At 41.4% G+C, this 18,774-nt stretch overlaps 1 non-coding gene across 1 annotated transcript; it reads right to left on the bottom strand.

Moving 5' to 3' along the window:
- Positions 1–6,935: 6,935 nt before the first annotated feature.
- On the bottom strand, positions 6,936–7,101 carry LOC128105930 (U1 spliceosomal RNA). The gene has a single exon (XR_008216540.1). It is a non-coding gene; the product is annotated as a U1 spliceosomal RNA (small nuclear RNA).
- Positions 7,102–18,774: the final 11,673 nt, after the last annotated feature.

The following is an 18,774-nucleotide window of genomic DNA, read 5'->3' as shown; positions in this document are numbered from 1 at the left end:
CTGGGGCTGGGCCAACAGCTCAGTCAGTAGAATATTTGCTGTATAAACATGAGAGCCCAAGTCCAGAGCCACAGCACCCATGTAAAAAAGCAGTGACACATGTTTGTAATCCCATCATCTGCAAAATGGAGACAGTGGATCTGGGGCGGGTTTGCCAGCCTAGTTGAATAGGTGAACTCCAGGTTCACTGAGAGACTCTGCCTCAAAAAATACAGTGGGGAGGAGAAGAAGATGCCCAGTGTTGACCTCTGGCCTCCACATGTGTGTACATGTATACACATACACACACACACACACACACACACACACACACACACACACACACACACTAGTGGGTCTGCATTCCTCTTGTGAACAGGAGGGTTACACAGAGGCATGGCTTAGATGCAGCCAAGGATGTAGGTCACACATCTTGGAATTCACTTGCTAGGAACCAGTGCCCAGCAGCGGGATCAGTGGCCTTGGTAAAAGATGCACAGCCATTCCTGTTGTCAAGGATGGTGATTGGTCTCTGTCTTAATAACTGATCAAATATTCCTTGCTGCTAAACCTTGGCCCTGCTCTCTCCGGCCTCTAGGCCTTTGCCCAAATGTGTCCCATTTCCCTGAAAAGCTTATTTGAACTTGTTCAACTGGCGAGAGTTCAAACAAAGCTTCTATGCCAGCCAGGTGTTTCTCTGAAATTGCAATATTCTTGTTATGTAAGTGGTATTGCTAACTGGCATGCGCCAGTGTGCCTTCACAGCTGTTTACATATTAGAGTGTTATGTTTTTACTGCCTAATACTGTTCCAGTCCCTACAATCCCTGACTTGTCCTGCCTAAAAGAGACTCTCTGTTCCAGCAACTCATTGATTAAGACTTACACAGTAGGGGAGGGACTGCTGGGACTCAAAGATATGGCTAGGCCCTGCTTACTTATTGATTCCTGGATTTGTAAGATTTTCGTTATTTTAATAACACCTCAATTATAATTATTTGCTATCCTATTAGAATGCTGCTTCTAGCACCAAAAAGCATACAGAGGTTATAAGTATAGTGGCTGATGCGATGGGTTTTGTGTGTGTGTATGGGGGGGCATATGTGGGCATGAAGGGGTCACATGCTATTCCATGCAGCATCCAAGTGGGCAGGGGTTCTGAGGAGTATAACCCTGATCTTGGAGTGGGCTGATCTTGGGTAGTTGTTAACCTCTAATCATGATAGCTTTTGAGGTGAACAATCTGCATGCCCACCTCATTCACAGGAGGTGGAGCCTACCTACTGCCCCTTTTAAATGCCTTTCATAGTCTTGGGCAGTGACATATTGGCAATGATGATTGTGGTCCAGGATTAGAAGCTCTGCCTTTGTCCCTTTGTGTGGAAAGAGTGAAGAAAGGGCATTAATAACAACAGCTATTTTTTTTTCCTCTTCACTGTAGAGAGGAGGGGCTTAAAGTCAGCTTTGAGATACGATTTGGAAAAGTTTTCTAACAATGTCTATAACATGTGCATATAGTCTACACCTGGAACAGTGCCATGTGGCTCTGTGTTTTTAGGTTTTCTTTTTTACTAATAAATATTAAAGCAAGTTATTGTAAATTCTTTAAGTGAATATAGCCCCGACAGGTGTTACATGAATGTCAGATCCTAAATCTAGTATTTGATCATGAAATTTGATTTCAAAGCAGTCATTTCTTGTTCCTTTCTGAACAGTCATCTATTTAGGGAAAAGTGTTTGCAATCAGAGAATCATAGAAGCAAAATTATTCTCTTTTGGAGCCATGTGTCAGTCAAGTAGATCATCTTGGTGATTCTTGCTTTCCATATGGCTTAGTTTGACTCCCAAATATGTGGGCACGAATATAATCATTTGGGGGAAGTGTATGTGGCTTAGAGAATCATGCTTTTAGAATAATTTTGTAATTGACAATATCTGGAGATTAAAGTAATATTTTAGAACAATTAGAAAGTTGTTGAAATAACACCCTATAGAAGATCCTTTAATATTACTAAGACCTTCTCAACAATGTGAAGAAGCCATCATGTAACAAGGCCTTCACTTCTTAGATAGGGAAACTCAGGTATATTAGTTGACTGTGGATAATGACTGGAGACAGTTGGAAGCCAGGACATGCTCAACTTTCTTAATTTTCTTTTGGCATGCAGTTACTGTAATGATTAGGTTATCTGGAAACTAGGGATAATATTAGGCTGGCAAAATGGAGTGATAAATTGGCACCAGTATCAAGTCCATACAAGCCATTGGAACTTTTCATAGGCATGACTCAGGGAGGTATGTAGCAGTGTGTGGATACTGGTTCTGAATTATTGGATATACGGGGCGAGCTGTGTTTGTAACATATGGCCTGGCTCATAATGCATGAATAGGAGGAAACCACACTCTTTTAGAAATAGATTTGATTGCTTCCAGGGACTACTCATATTTCTTGCTCATGTATTTCTTCATTTTTCCTTCAGTTTGAGCCATTTCTTTTTTTTTTTTTTTTTTTTGTTTTTCGAGACAGGGTTTCTCTGTGTAGCTTTGCGCCTGGCCTGGAACTCACTTGGTAGCCCAGGCTGGCCTCGAACTCACAGAGATCCGCCTGGCTCTGCCTCCTGAGTGCTGGGATTAAAGGCGTGCGCCACCACCGCCCGGCTCATTTCTTCGGAATCTGTACAAAGCAGACTCCAGGGAAAGGAGGAGCAGATAATGTACAATAACTGATCCATGTAGAAAACACAGAGATCTATAGCATTCTTAAGCGCATGGCTGAGGCCAGGGATCACCTAGGCATGCACAAAGAAGTCACGACCTGCTCTCCCTCCTATGAGATCTGGATGGCCTGAGTTCTGCTTCAGGAGTCATTGCGCGGAAATAACTACCCTTTCTCCCTCACAATAACTTCTGAAGTCACTAACCCTGGAGGCTCCAAAAGAAAGCCTAGGACTCATTGAATGGAGCTGATACATCCAGATGACATCACAGCTTCTCTCGATGGGTCATTCGATGTTTACGAACTCAGACACACAGCAGATCCTAAATCTAGTGTTCGATTGTGAAAATTGATCTAACATCAGCAATTTCTTATCCCTTTCTGAACAGTTGTGTATTTAGGGAAAAGCTGTTTATAATCATAGAAGTAAAATAATTCTCTTTGGAACCATGTGCTGGTCAGTCAAATAGACCATCTTCTTGGTGATTTATGACTTTGGCATGGCTTAGTTTTACTCAAAGTATCAGCATGGATATATAATAATTTTTGGAAGTATGTGTGGTGAACAACAGTTGATCAAGAATTCTGGAATCTCTGTGGCCTGGTGAATAAGAGCACAGATATTTAAATCACAAAGCCCTGGATTGAAAATTCTGCAACAGTGTGTAGCAGTAGCCCTGTGATCGAGGCAAGTGCCTTAGCAGCTTGTGTGAAAGATAGGTATACAGTGGGTACTTCATGAAGTCGTGGAAGAAGTAAATGTGCAGATGTGTGTAAAGTACTCAGCATTGTGAATGAGCACCAGAGGGCAGAACTATCATTGTTGCTCTAGAGTTTAACCATACTGTGGGAACTAGGAGGCTAGAGTTTATTTGAGACCCTAAGTTATAATTACGGTGGCTAGAAGGAAAAGAAGTAAGGATGAGAGTACTGAGGAAAGAAGTAAGAGAGAAGAAAATAGTTCCAAACCATTCTCTCACCCCGCCCGATTTGCTGTTTTAGCAAATACATCTGCTTACAATAGTGAGTTGAATGTGCTTTATGCCGCAAAGTGCTTTAAGCTTTTAGAATCCCCGATGGAAGGGAGATCGTGTGGTCCTTCTTGGCTTGAGCATGAGTTAGAATTTGTCGGATGGGCATTTTGCCTTCATCAAAACTCGAGTCTGGTTCGATACACAATGACATTTTCCAAAGACCATCTGTTTGATCTCTTTAGATTTGTGGAGCTCCTTCAGCATTTATACAGCTCTGTGAGAAAGGGAGAGCACCGCTCCTTCCACTTGGTGCATGGATAACCTGATGTACAGGGAGCAGAGTGCACTGAAAAGTCTTCTCCAAGTTGTCCAGCAAATAGTAGATGTGGGTTTTCTATGATTTCTCCTTGAGTTCTGACTCTGGATCCATGCCCTACTCGTACAACTGGCCTTTCAAGTTACTTTAATATTGGGTGAAAATGGCACATCTTCTAATTTATATCATTCACATAGAAGTCATCGAAGCTCAAACTCTTTCAAGGCCCCTTATTTACCTGGGTCCAAGCTGTCTGTGGAGTGGTCCCCTTCTAGGATAAAGCACTGATGTCCTTACTGTGGGATGACCCATTGTCCAGGCCAGGCCAGCTCTAAGTTTGAAATATTATCGTATTGGCGGGAGATTTTCACCTGATTGCGACGTGGCTTAGGAGCTGTCAGTCCCCCAACTCCCTGGGGGTCCCCTTACTCTGGTTGCTGTACTATGGACACTCCTGCCATCTGGTGTGGACTATAGGGGACTCTAAGCTGACAACTGATCTGGATTGCTCTGATTTGACCGTCACCCACATAGCTCCCCAGAAGAGAAATCTCAATACGGTATCAGCCTTGGGAACCTGTATTTATTAGATTGTGATAAATTCTATTTCCCTGCCTTTAGATGCCTGTTTCTAAAAGAAAGGATTATCTAGAAATAGACTCATCCTGTCCTTGGTAGTTGTTTTAAAGTTTGATCAGGCTTCTGTTTTTGTCCAGGTCAGATTTCCACAGTCAACCTCTTTTCCAGGCAAGGCAGTCTTTACCCTTTGTGTGTTGTGTGGTCTTGACAGCCAAACAGTTACCATTTCTCTGGCCTGAGCACTTTCTAAGAGAGAAGCTCTGATTTGGTTATGTATTTTTGTTGTTGTTGTTGTTTTCTGGGTTTGAGACAGGGTCTCTCTGTGTAGTGTAGGCTGGTCTGGAATTTGCTAGACTCCTATATCTGCCTCTAGAGGTCTGAAATTGAAGACTTATGCCCCCTACACCCTGCAGAAGCTCACATCTGGATAGCAGGCATCTGAAGAGACTGGAATGAGGAGAGGGACTGCAGCTGTCCTCAGCCCCTCAGGGAATTCCACACAGGTCCAGGATCAATTCCTCTGCTGGCTCGGAAACCTACCACTTCCTCCATTAGCTTTGGAAGGAGACAGTTAGCTATTTACTATTAGTCTGCATGTTGACCATTTCAACATACAGATGGGTATCATTGTCCACAGCTTTGACAGCATAGTGTTCACAGTTGTCCAACAAGGTTGCATTCTGCACTGCTGGAAGATGATGCAATGCCCAGTGTATCACGTGACTTCCTGAGCCCTATCTATGGAATGGAACTGTATCAGGAAACCCTGTCCCTCTTCTTACCCTCTATCCCCACTCCCAGAGATCTCCTGACCTGATCACATTCAGCTTCTAAGACTAGACTCTAATTGCCCTTCTTCCATTCAGCTTTCCCCAAAAATCTATGGTATTTTTAATATAGATTTTATTTCTACATTTATCATTTAGTTATTTATGGTTTTGTTAATAGCCAAATTTCTTTTCTTTTTTTTTAAAAATTATTCTTCTCTTATATATTACATCTTGCCCACAGTTTCTCCTCCCTCCCCTCCTCCCAGTCTCTCTCCCTCAGATCCACACCCTCTCTGTCTCCCCTCAGAAAAGAGGAGGCCTCCCAGGGACATCAACCAACAAACATGGCATAATATGAACAACCCAAACTTCTAATCAGATTTTTTTATGTAATACATTGTCTTAGTTAGCTTTGGTTATAAACCTGATACAGTATACTGCCATCTGAGACAGAAGTCTCAACTGAGAATAGACCAGATTGGACGGTGGCCATGTCTGTGAGGGACTATATTGGTGTTTAATTGACGTAAGCAGCAGGTTGAGTACACTGTGGGTTGCACTATTCTGTAGACATATGGTCTTGTGCTGTATAAGAAAGCTAGCGAAGCATGAATCTCTGAGAATGTAACCAGCAAGCAGACTTCCTCCACGGCCTCTGCTTCAGTTCCTGCCTTAAGTTTCTTCTTGCCCTGACTTCCTTCAGCGATTGACTGTGACATGGAAGCATGAGCCAAATAAACTCTTTCCTCCCCAAGTTGCTTTGGGTTAGAGTGTTTCATCATATCAAAGAAGGAAACTAAACAGAGGTGTTCAGTAAATGTTTTTGAATGTTGAATACATGTTTTTACCTTTCGTTTCTTTAAAACCTTTTAGCAGACATGCGGTTGGGTTGAGGTTGAGGCTGATAAAGACACATTTGGGTAGTGCAGTGAGAATTTTGGGAAGTATATCAATCACCATTCCCCTCTGGGGCTGTGTTGCCAGCCTTGAGCATAAGTAGCTTTATGTGGTATCTTGGTGCCTGAAAAGAAGAAAGGAATTGAGAGGCCCTCTCTACTTCACTCTTTAAAATTACTTGTCCAGCTTTTCTGGAGAGAAAATCCTAGTCCACATAAGCAATAGAATGTAATTAGCCAAGTAGAAAGCCACAGTCCTGAGAAGCAGTTGAGAGAGGCAGAGAGAGAGAGAGAGAGAGAGAGACAGAGACAGAGACAGAGACAGAGAGACAGACAGAGAGCAGACAGAGACAGAGAGACAGACAGAGACAGAGACAGAGAAAGAGAGCCCTTTACTTTATTTCCTATTGGAAAGTTTGTCAAAATATCCATTTATATGGTTCATGAACTACTTTATAGGTGCATTGTGGATATTTGAAATCTGGTGTTATCTCAGATCACCCTTTAAAAAAGAAATTTCTTTCTTTCTTTCTTTCTTTCTTTCTTTCTTTCTTTCTTTCTTTCTTTCTTTCTTTCCTTCCTTCCTTCCTTTCTTCCTTCTTTCTTTCTTTCCTTCCTTCCTTCCTTCTCTCTGTCTCTCTGTCTCTGTCTCTCTCTCTGTCTCTGTCTCTCTGTCTCTCTCTGTCTCTGTCTCTCTCTCTCTCTCTATGAGAGAGCCTGAACACAGTCCCCGACTACCACAAATTATGCAGTCAAGTTTCCCTTATTTGGGGAAATTGCAGGGGATGGCACATCCAGAGTGCAATGGATAAGCCTCGCCCTGGGGAAAAACCACCTTCCTGATCATGGTATCTCCCCTGGCAGGTAAGTATACTTTATTTATTCTTTGATAGTTTCATATACATCTATAATGAATTTTGATCACATTCACCTCCTCTTTTCTTCTTCTGATTTCCACGGAACCTCTTCTTCTCAGCAAGTCCCTCTCCTATCAGTCTTTGGGGTGTGGGAATACACTGAGTTTAGCTAGGAGGACTTAAAGCGATTGGCCCTGCTCTCATCCTTTGCCAGGGAAGCTCCTTTTGCAGTGGGCAGTGGTTCATGCAGAGACTCAGTGCTGGTCTAAGTGCCGAGAAGACACTGATAACCGTAAACAGGACCTGTGCATCACCCCCCACAGCCCAGCAAACACGGAAGGGGAGGGAGAGGCAATGTAAACATTAACCACTCTACTCCCCGGCCATGCCTCTGCTGTGTCACATGGACACACGGTTAAAGGGCACAGAAGATGGAGCTACATTTACGTCAACTCCAAGCTACGTCATTCAGATTTTATTTTTAAGGAAAGCTCTAATACATCATGTTGTGCAAGTGCAATTCCCTAAAAGAACCCTTGGTATCAGGGAGAAGGGGTGAGTGTCCCTGTTTCCCTTCTATGAAGATTTGAAAGTCTCTGGGTGTCAGCTTCTATCTGCTGAAAGGAACAATAAGAACACATTTTTCCTTATAGGTTGCTTTGTTGTTGAGATATGGTACCATAGCACAGCCTGAGGCAGACGGCTTAGGAAGTCATCAGTTCTGAGGATGATGGTGGTAACTTCCTAGGCTTGCTGTAACAAATTGTCACAGATTACATGGCTTATAACAATGTAAATATTTTTTTTTTTTTACAGTGCAAGTGAGGAGACCAGAAGTCTGAAAATGTCTGCAAGTGTGGCTCCTTCTGTGGACCTGAAGTCAGAAACCACCCCATAGCTCTCCTCCAGACTCTAGGAATCATTGATAACTCTCCACATTTGTTTTTGTTGTTTTGCTTTTCAAGACAGGTTTTCTCTGCGTAACAGCCCAAGATGTCCTAGAACTCACTTTGTAGACCAGACTGGCCTGGAACTCACAGAGATCCGCCTGCCTCTGCCTCCCCAGTGCTGGGATTAAAGGCGTGTACCACCACATTTGGCTTACTCTCTGTGTTCTTAAATGTGTAGATTTCTTCCTTTGTTTTAGTTTACTTCTGTTGCTGAGATGAAACACTCTGACCTAAAGCAACTTAGGGAGGAAAGGGTTCATTTGGCTTATACTTCCAGGTTATAGTCTGTCATTGGGGAAATCAGGGCCAAAATTCAAAGCAGGAGCTTGAAGCGGCAACTATGAGGGAACACTGCTCCCCAGATCACTTTCTGGCTTGCTCTTAGGCTCACAGTTACCTAGTTTCCTTATACATCCCAGGATCATCTGACTAGGAATAGTGCCGCCCTCAGTGGACTGGGTGCTCCTGCATTTATCATGAATCAAGACAGCCTCTCCTTGATATGCCCATTCCCAATCTGATACAGGAAATTCCTCAGTTGAAGCTTCTCCTCTCAGATGATTCTAGGCTTTGTCAAATTGTCAATTAAGGGTAACCAGGACCCTTGTAGTCATAATGTCCTCATCACATGAGTGGTGGAAGACTCTAATTAGATGGTTCCTGGCAGATACTGCTCGATTTGGAGTAGCTGTTGGAGCATTTCTGTGATGTATATTTTATTGACAAGATCCTCAATTTTTTTTATTTAGCTTTTGGTAGAGCTGTGATGCAAAATTGCTGCTTTCCTCTCTTACCTAGGCTATGGCTTAGACTTCCTTCTCATTGCAGAAGATATGTCTTGTATTTTTTTTTTGTTTTTTTGTTTTTCTGTACTACCAGAGAAATCTAGGGTGTGACTAATCAAAGCCTTTCTAGTGGATAGTGTTTGAGGTACTCACATTTGGGACTGGTTCAGAAAGAATCTAAGAATTTTGGAGTTTAGTATGCACAGCTTCAGGATGGATGCAATCTAGTTCTGCTGTGTGATCAAAAGCTTGCGAGGGTTAGTCATGCCAACCAGGGAGGAAGGAACATGGATGTTAATAACCAAGTGGCCTGGATGACCGTGAGGCTTCCATCTGTATATTTGATTATAAAGATGGTGCTGGGTAGGTATTGAGGGAGCTGAATCTGAGATCAATCGAGAGTCTCACAGTGGCAGGACTTGTGAGCATTCTGAGAACATTTTTCCTTCCCACATGATCTCCAAAGATGTTCTTATTCTATAGGAAAAACCATTGTTATTTCTGACAGAGGAATAAGAAGATTTAATGCTTTAATTTACACTGATGGGGATGTTTGAATAAGATGCAAGGCAGAAACACGAGACAGTACTTACCAGAATTCAAACCATCTCCTTCCCTTATAAAAACAATAAAAAAAATCAAAAAAAATCCCAAAACCGAAAACGAACAACAACAATAACCAAGAAATTATTTTATGCATCAAGTCCTAGTGGGGCCATTAGAGTTATGTTGTATTATGATTCCATTTTAAATTTCTATTTTCAGGTATTTCTGACATACAGTGTGTGTTTTCAAGCCAGAGGAAATTACGTTAAACAAAAAGTGAGAAATAATACAATTGCAATCTATTATTTAGAAATGACTGAAATAAAAATAAAATAAAAATGAAATAGTGTTTTTGATAGTATTCTGTAGTGTTATAGCTTAAAAATAATTTTAAAAAGATATATATATATATATATATATATATATATATATATACACACACACACACACCTATAAATATTGCGTTATCATCACTGTTATAAGAATTTGGGAGCTAAAAGCAGTAAAAGGGAGCACTTATTCAGAAGGGGAAGCAGAGCCAGCAGAAGTGGCTAGCATGAATGCTGTCACAGAGGTGACGTGCTGCACACGCCCCACTGTTGACCTCTGGCTTCAGCATCTTGTCTGAACCCACGCCTGGTGCATAACAAATTCAATTACTCCATTTTCTCTTCTGTTACTGCAGATTCTTTCTCTCTTCACAACTGCTTCTTATTTTTCACTTCAGCTGTTTATGTCTGAAGATATTTTCCTAAGCTAAAATGTCCTGGAATAAACTCAACGATCTGGGGGAATTTCAACTTAAAAATGTATTATGTGTATAGGTCTGAATAAGTGTGTACCATGTGAGTGAAATGTCCTTGGAGGCCGGAAGAAAGCATCAGTTTCCCTGGAACTGGAGTTACAGGTGCTAGGCACCAAGTTCAGCTCCTCTGCAAAAGCAGCAATCACTCTTAACCACCGAGCCGTCTCTCCAGTCCCTTTCACACATTTCAAAGGAAGTGCAGAATATTTTTTCAACATATTTTTCACAGAACTAGGTCTAGTTTAATTTCCTTTAAATCTGCACAGAAAATATGAAGTAGGACTACAGAATCCAAATTCAGGATTTCATATAAAAAAAGACTAGAATCTCAATATCTCAGAGGGTTCAGACACAAGGGCTTGCGAGACAACTGCAAACTCAGCAAGTAGTAATTTGCCTCTTTATAACACCTTTGCCCTGAGCTGAATTTACACACCCCTCAAATACAGGGAAAATGAGATCATTAAATTTTAACCCTGAGCATGCTGCATCTAATTATAAGGCGTCTTGTCTTAACTCATGACTGCCGAATACTCGACTAAATTACCTGATTTTTCTATTCTAGTTACATAATCCGGTTTCTGTGCAAAGTGGAGCACTCCCAGGAATGGGAAAGAGTAGCCCTTAATTCTCAAGTGATGACTTTACTAGAATACGTATGTACATGTGCACAAGTGTGGGAAATGTGTCAAAGAGCAGAAAGGCAACACCTTTGTGATTAGACTCCTGTAGTGGTTTGAGTGAGAATGGCCCCCAGGGGCTCCTGTGTTTGAAAACTTGGTCCCTAATTGGTAGAACTCTTAGAAGGATTAGGAGTTGTGGTCTTGTTGGAGGAGGTATGTTACTGGGGGCAGGCTTTGGTGTTTCCAGTTAGCTCTCTCTGATGTGAGCTCACAGCTGTTCCTGCTGCCATGTCTTTACTCCACCATCATGGACTCTAACCTCCTGGAACCATAAGCCCAGTTAGATGCTTTCTTTTATAAATCATCTTGGTCATGGTGTCTTATCTCAGTAAAAAAAAAAAAAAGAAATGTAACTAAACAATCCCCAAAACTTGGCTTCAAGGATATACTAGTAAAAGAAAATTTTGTACACTGTATGTTTCCCAGGTCTTTGTTTCTTTACTCTACTTCCCTGCAAAAAAGTTTTTTGTGGATCTAAGAGTCATCTCAATGAGAAAACAAAGGTATAATTCTCTTCCTGTGACTGCATCAGCCAGGGGACACTAATCTGAATGCCATAGGATGCCTGTGTTTGGGATGGTCAGGTGGCAGTGCACCTGATAATTGGAGGTGGGAATGCTCACACAGTTCCACTGGACTGCAATCCTAACCAAAAGTCAATGAGCCACAAATTACACTCCTTTGAGGCTGGTGTGGGGGAGGGACATTGAGTGGAGCTTTATAAAAGCTAAATTGAGGAGTGTGGGGTGTTTCTCACTGATTTTGGATTTCTGAGATGAGTGTGGAAAAGATGAGTGAGGAAAGTAAGAGCTAGAAAGTGACAGGAATGCCTTGATTTACCAAGGCAGGGTGTGGCAGATTTCTTAATAAGCTTTGATTCTCTATAAAATGAAGACATTGGAGCTCATTGCTCAATTTCAGGACTAGATTCTCAGTTCAATTGGTCATATGAATTAATTTTTTTAAAAAAATTTTTATTAAGAATTTTTATGAGTAAACTGGGGATGGGGGGCAATGGAGGGTAGGAGATGGGGGATGAGAACATAGGGAACTGGATGATCGAGCTGAACAGGGGTGAAGTGGGAGAGCAATGAATTCATAAGGTTTTTTTAAAAAAATTAAAAAATATGTATGTGTGCCTATGCCTGCAGAGACGACAAGAGGGCTGGAGCTGGAGTTACACATGGTTGTAAGCTGCCTGATGTAGGTGCTGGGAGCTGAATTTAGGTCGCTGCAAGAGCCTCAAATTCTCTTAACTGCTGAACCATCTCCCCACACACCTCACACATAGTTTATAATCATCTATTTAGATTGGTGTACAAACAGCAGCCATAGCAGAGGAGAGAGGATCTACTTAGCACGAGGAGGTGGAAACCTTCTTTGTAGACTAGAGTTTCATAAGCCTCCTTTGTTTTCTAGATTAGTCCAAAATCCCTTCCTCCCCTTCCATGGGCTCTGCTGAGGAGTTGCTTCCTTTATCGCCATTTTCCTTGGGCAGATTCCTTCAGCAACGGAGTCAAGATTATGGTTTCTTCATTCATAAGGCTGAGAGGAATCTGATAGAGAAATGAACTAACAGTGTTGATAAGAAGGTTCATGATAAAGGCATTCACCACCACACCTGAGGACCTAAGTTTAAGCCCTGGAAGTCACATGGTGGAAGGTGAAAACCTTCTCCTGGAAATAGTTTTCTGACCTTAACACACACCCTGTGGCATACTCACCCCTCCCTGACTCTCACTCTTATAAGATAAGTAAAGGTAAAAAAAAGAAAAAAAAGGACTAATCAACGGCATAAAAATTCAATGAAAAATTACATAAAGCAGTTAAATTGCGAATCTTTGTAGGCCATTCCCTGTAGTGTATCTATCCCTCCCTTGTTTAATGACCCCATGTAATATTTCTTTGGGGAAGAAGGGGACACTTTCCCAACAAAACTGTAAAACAGAGAAAATGTATTTGAGACTTATTCTGAACTTTCCTTTAGAGATAACAATACTTATTTTCCCTTCTAATTACCTACTTAATTCCAGTCTTTTCTGTTCTGAGTGTCTATCTGTATATAGCTATGATCTATGTTTCTATCAATCATTTACCTATCAACTGTATCATCTATCTACCATGTATCTATTTGTCTATTTTCTATTTACCTGTAATTTAATTATTCATCATCTGTCTCTCTCATCTATCTATGCATATCTGATATCTGTCAATCAATTATCTTTTATCTATTATCTATCATCTATCTATAATTTACCTATCTATGATCTATCTATCTATCTATCTATCTATCTATCTATCTATCTATCTATCATCTATCTGTATCAATCATCTATCTTCCATTATCCTTCCTTCCCTTCTCCTCCTTTCCTTCTATATGCTCCTCCTCCCCCTCCTTCCTTTTCTTTCATTGATTTCTGCTGTAGGCAGACTCAATTTGAAGCATGGCACTTGTCTCTTCTCTGCAGCCATCTTATAGGCAAAGGTTTAAGCTCATTCCAACAATTACTTCCAGGTAAAAGTCTGAGAATGCTGCAATTAAAGTGTCACATTTTTAAAGCTGAGCCAATGAGAACTGAGGGAAGTTTTACTTGCCTTCATGCTTTGGTGTATCCCAGGAGATCTTAAACTTCTGCTGCTGACTGCTATTCCTCATTTCCTCATACAGGCAACACACAACACAGATAGACAGAAAACAAGACACCTCCCAAACACTTTTGCCAAGAATGCATATTGAGCATGTGAAGTGATGAAGACACAGAGAATCCAGCTGCATGGATATGGACTGTCTGTTCACAGTTCTTCAGTTTCCAAAAGAAATTCAGAGGGAGAACTTGGGTTAATGTAAATAATGTGATTTTTAATAAAAATGAGTATTGAGAGGGTTGAGGTGGGACAAGAGAGTGAAGACCAACCAAGCCCAAATACCCACAGAGAGCACACAGGCACAAGTGTTAGGGGACCTTCCCGAGATCTGGCTCCTTGGAGTATAGATACAGCTGGCACATGGCCATCAAGAGCCCAGGTGGGATCCACATCCATGCAGCACCCCCCACCCTACCCAAGGAGCTATTTTAGGAAAAGAGGCAAGAGCAAAAATCAAACGGCAAGGCTCCCATCCTATGAACAAGGCGCTTTTCAGCTTTTGCTCATTTGCAGAAAGAAATCCAAATGCAATCTAAATGCAATTAAATATCCGAAGTGATTATCAAATTGAAAATGAGTTATAAAGGAATATAGATAGCTTTGGCTTACCACACAATCCACCCTTGTTTATTTTTAAACAGTGCGAAGCTGAGCTCTTAGCCTGCTCTCCAGGCTCTAAAGCCTTTCTCAGGTCTGAGAAGAGGCTGTGTGGTGAAGACAGATGGGTCCACAACAAGGGAGACACCCTGGGAGCACCATGAGGCTGAGGAGTGAAAGGTACCAGGAATGGAGTTTTCTCTTTCGGTTAACAGCTGCTTAAGCAGCTATCTTGGGAATGCTTTTACAGAAAAACTCAGGTCAACCTACACCAGGTCAACTCCCTGCCTTGAAGAATGAGTGCACAGGATCTCATTCAGCACAAAATGCAATGCTCTTCACACAGAAATCAATCAATATGTGCTGTTGACTGGTGCCTGACTTTACTTAATGTCTACCCTTTATGTGGCTCAAACTGCTTTGACAGTACAGATTCACTGGGATTTCAAGCAACCTGCTGTTGAATAGGAGGCAGGTCCCTCTTCACAATTATGCAAATGAGACAAGAGGTGGGGAGAACAGATGCCCATTTGGCTTCTGTCCCTTGTCCACACACCAGCCAGGCCGTATTTCCTGTTTAGAATATAGTTTCTTTCATACCAAATGAGTTATTTGAAATTAGGTGCTTCCGAAGTGAAGGCATCTATCATTTCTAAAATACATTTTGAGGGCTAATGACAACCTTACCTCAAAAAAAAAAAAAAAATCTGTCTTCGGTATTACGTCACCTTAGTCATTGTCATCAAGCTCCACCTGGATGATGTTGAGTGTTTTACAACCACGACTGCCTTGGACATGCACACTAGGCACAGGAGGCAGCTGCTTTTGCCTCTGTTTTCTGTGAGGAAACGGGCAGGGAGGGTCTAAACAGCTAGCTAAGATTGTACAGCGTGAGCCGTGGAGATGCTGGCTATTTCCTGTTCACTGGCACTGCAAATTCTTAAAAGTATTTTTAAGAATTTTTAATCTTTTTTAATCTCCTCCAATCTCACCTTCTTCCAACCAACACACACGTGCACACACATGCTCCCAAGTCTGGCATATTGGAAGACCTTGGGACACTGCAGAGGCTGTCCTCATAAAATCAGCTTCCACACCTAGCTGGTGGGCAATGGACAGTTGTTGGCTCGTTAGGGAGGAAAAGCCAGTTTTCTTTAAGAGCGTAGTACCTGGATCTCCCAAGAACAAAATAGAATATAGTGTTATGGAGAGATAAAGGGGAAGCTAGAATAAGAAGAATAAATGTGGAGGGAGACAGGAGAGCAGGGTAGGGGCAGTAATTTGGGGAGGGGCAACTAATACTAAAGGCCCTTTGAAAACTGTATGGAAACTTACAGCTGTAGAAGCTTCCTAAAATATATACGCATATGAAAGGTATTTAGATGGAGTCACCATATAATGGGAGAGACAATGCCTGAACTGGACATCCTATGCCACCAAAAAAAAAAAAAATCTTCCAGTATTGGGAATGGGTTACATCTAGTTGAATCCTTGGCTGACAGGGTCTCCTGGGTCTCCAAAGCATCACAGGCTATTGCCAAAGCTATGGGTTAGTCTTTACAACCTTATGGTAAGGCATTGTTGCTGAGGATGAATTGGAGTCCACCTAGAAGCTTCACCCCTACTGACTAGCATTCATGGTGCTTGAAGTTACTTTGCACACTGCACACTTTACTCTGAAATCTGTCCTTTGTACCCTGTACTAGAGAAGAAAGGTAATTATCCATATCAGCCAGCTACAAACCCTGTGACCTACAACAGCCACTTGCCTGTGATAAGTACTGAGGCAGTAGTGGAGTATATGTTATGGGAGTAACCAACCACTTTTTGATTGGATTTAAGGCACATTCCATGATATGTAACCAACTGGAACCTGATACTGCTAAAGTGGTCAAGAAACAAGACTAGATAGGAGGTCAAGGGCCATGGGGAAAACTTAATACTATTATTCTGCTAAAGGAACATAGCAATATATTGATTTCTAATAACATATTACTATAACCATATATCAGACCCTTACTCAACCCTCATTAGAGAAGCATCTTTTTGCAGTGGATGGTAATTAACACAGAGATCCAAAACTGTCCATACGCAGAGAGAGAGAAAGACTTTAGAAGACTCAGTCCTAAATGGGATACCTTCATCAAACCCTTCCCCCAAGGCTGAGGGATTTATGTGGAAATGGAGGTGGAAATATTTTAAAAGGTAGAGGTAATCGTGGATGGCTCTAAGAAAACTGTCTTCCAGACACATGAGGACTGATAAACACATAAACTCACAGAGGCTGTGGTACCACTCACAGGACTGGCACAGATTCAAGCCAGGTAATGTTCTAGCACTGAGAAGGGAAAGCGGACATGGGGTCCCATACCGAACCAAGAAGCTCCTTGCAATTGATATGTACTGGCAAAGATAAAATCAGTTTCCTCCAATGGAGTGTCACTAGATATATTTAGCACACTTCAGGTCAGGGTTCATTCCCAGGAGTAAGCCAACACAAAATGAACTGTGTGTGTGTGTGTGTGTGTGTGTGTGTGTGTGTGTGTGTGTGTGTGTGTGTGTTCTTTTGCTTTGTTCTAGCATTTTTTTTGTCTTATTGGGTTTTTGTGGTTTTGTTTTGATTTTCATTTTTCATTTGTTTTTAGAGAGAGAGAACATGAAGTTGGGGGGTAGGGAGGTGAGGTAGTGGGGAGCATCTGGAAAGAGTTAGGGGAGGGGAAAACCATGATGGAAATATATTGTACAAAAATTTTTCAAACGAAAACAAAGGTGTGTTTGTGAAAGGTGTGACCCTTGGTATGTTAACCATGCTTCAGAGGTTGTGCTTACCCAATGCATGTATGGGCAGCGCAAATTGGACTCAGTGGCTATTAAAAAACTCAAGTTGAGAGAAGGACATAGGACAGATTTAGTAGAAGTTAGAATGAGAGAAGAAAGGGGTAAATATTATCAAGATATGTTCTACACACATGTGGAATACTATAAAGAATAAAGAAAAGACACCTAAAACCGGAATCAAACCCAAGCTATTAATTTAGAGGAACAGTTAATTCAACCAACCCCATATTCACTTATCTTGAGATATAACCCATTACAAAAATTTTCTTCCACCCTAGAGTGTTCCAATTTATGTAAGTGAAGAGGTCTCAAATTATCTAAGTGCCTTGAGTTGTCTGGATGACAAGATTGATTTTCATGTGTGACAAGTGTAATCGTTCTCATTACTTTATAGTCACACCTCACGTTCTCCTAAATTATCAAGCTGGGATGAGACAAGAACATGGGATTATTCTCTGAAAGAAACCTCATCTGAATCGATATTTTATTTGGTTGAAGTCTCTGATAAGTATTGATTCATAGATTGTTGGACTAATTTTTAGTCTCTATCAAGCTTGTTAGAACATAACTCTTAATTAAACTTTTGGGGAGCAGAGGAGATTCCTTTGGAATTAATATTAACAATCGGTTGTCACAAAGATGGCCTTTGGAAGGAAGAAAAGTTTACTGTTTAAATATTTGTATTTGATTGTAAATGTGTTCCTTTTCCCAGATAACGGGCCCACTGCAAAGATAAGCAAAGGGTCCCAGCGTATTAGCTTTTCATCACTAATTCAGGAGATCATATTGGCTGCCTTTTTATTCATATTACATCTTGGATGGTCTTCTGGCCTTGCCTCTTCAGATCTGTGTTCAGTGGGGTACCAGCAGTATGGATGGAATTGACCTTCTTTGAACTCTTTTCCCTAATATAAGAGATGAAAATCGGAAGAACACTGGGCAGACAGATCATGTAAAGCTAACAATGAACATCTCTTATTTGCTCACTGGTTGAGAAAATTAGACTCTGATATGCAGTGAGCCACACTGTCACAAATGCTTACTTCTCATGGAGCAAACAAAGAAATCTAGGTAGTCAGCAACTTAGAGATCTGCTAGTGGTACCCACAAGCCACAGCCAGAAGCAAAGGAGAGGATAAAACAATGAAGATAGCTAACATCTTAAAGAGTTCAAACTTCTGGGTACCCTCCAGCCATGACTAGAAGCAAAGGAGATACTGGAAAGAGGCATAGTCAGCATCTTAGAGATCACCCAGTGATACCCAGGAGCTGTGGCTAGAAGCAAAGGAGAGGATCCAAGGGCAGGCATAGTCAGCATCTTAGAGATTACCCAGTGGTACCCAGGAGCTGTGGCTGGAAGCAAGGAAGAGGATGGAAAGGCAGCAAAGACACAGAGGTCTCTAACACAGCTCTCCCTGTCAGGTATAAGATTAAATATATCAACTGTGGTGAGGGCAGGTCTGGGATAGGGGATGGGAGATGGCAGGTTTGAAGGAGATGGGGACCAGAACACACACCTTTATGAGAGCTGATCAATGACCACAGTCTTATTCTTTGTCCTTTGCTGTCTCATGCATTTTCTTACCCTGTAGGAGGCTTACCTGGCACAGATGAGTTTTGAAAAACTGCCCTGTCAGCAAGTTGGCAAGTTATTACCTTGTTAATTAGGGTCGCTGCTCACTAATAATTCAACCAATAACATGGTATTTTTTTTAACAAGGCATTTACTGCATTTATTTCCTTTGGCAAGAGCCATAATAAATACAATGACGTTTATTAATTTATGAAGCTTTTATCTCATATAAATGCATTTGCCACAGCCCTAAATTTTCTTCGTC

The sequence above is a fragment of the Peromyscus californicus genome, unplaced genomic scaffold, assembly GCF_007827085.1.
Source record: "Peromyscus californicus insignis strain IS unplaced genomic scaffold, ASM782708v3 Scaffold_11__1_contigs__length_118956290, whole genome shotgun sequence".
In the NCBI taxonomy this organism is placed as follows: Eukaryota; Metazoa; Chordata; class Mammalia; order Rodentia; family Cricetidae; genus Peromyscus; species Peromyscus californicus.
Note: the sequence above shows the minus strand (reverse complement) of the source record. Positions and strands in the feature narration are given on the sequence as shown.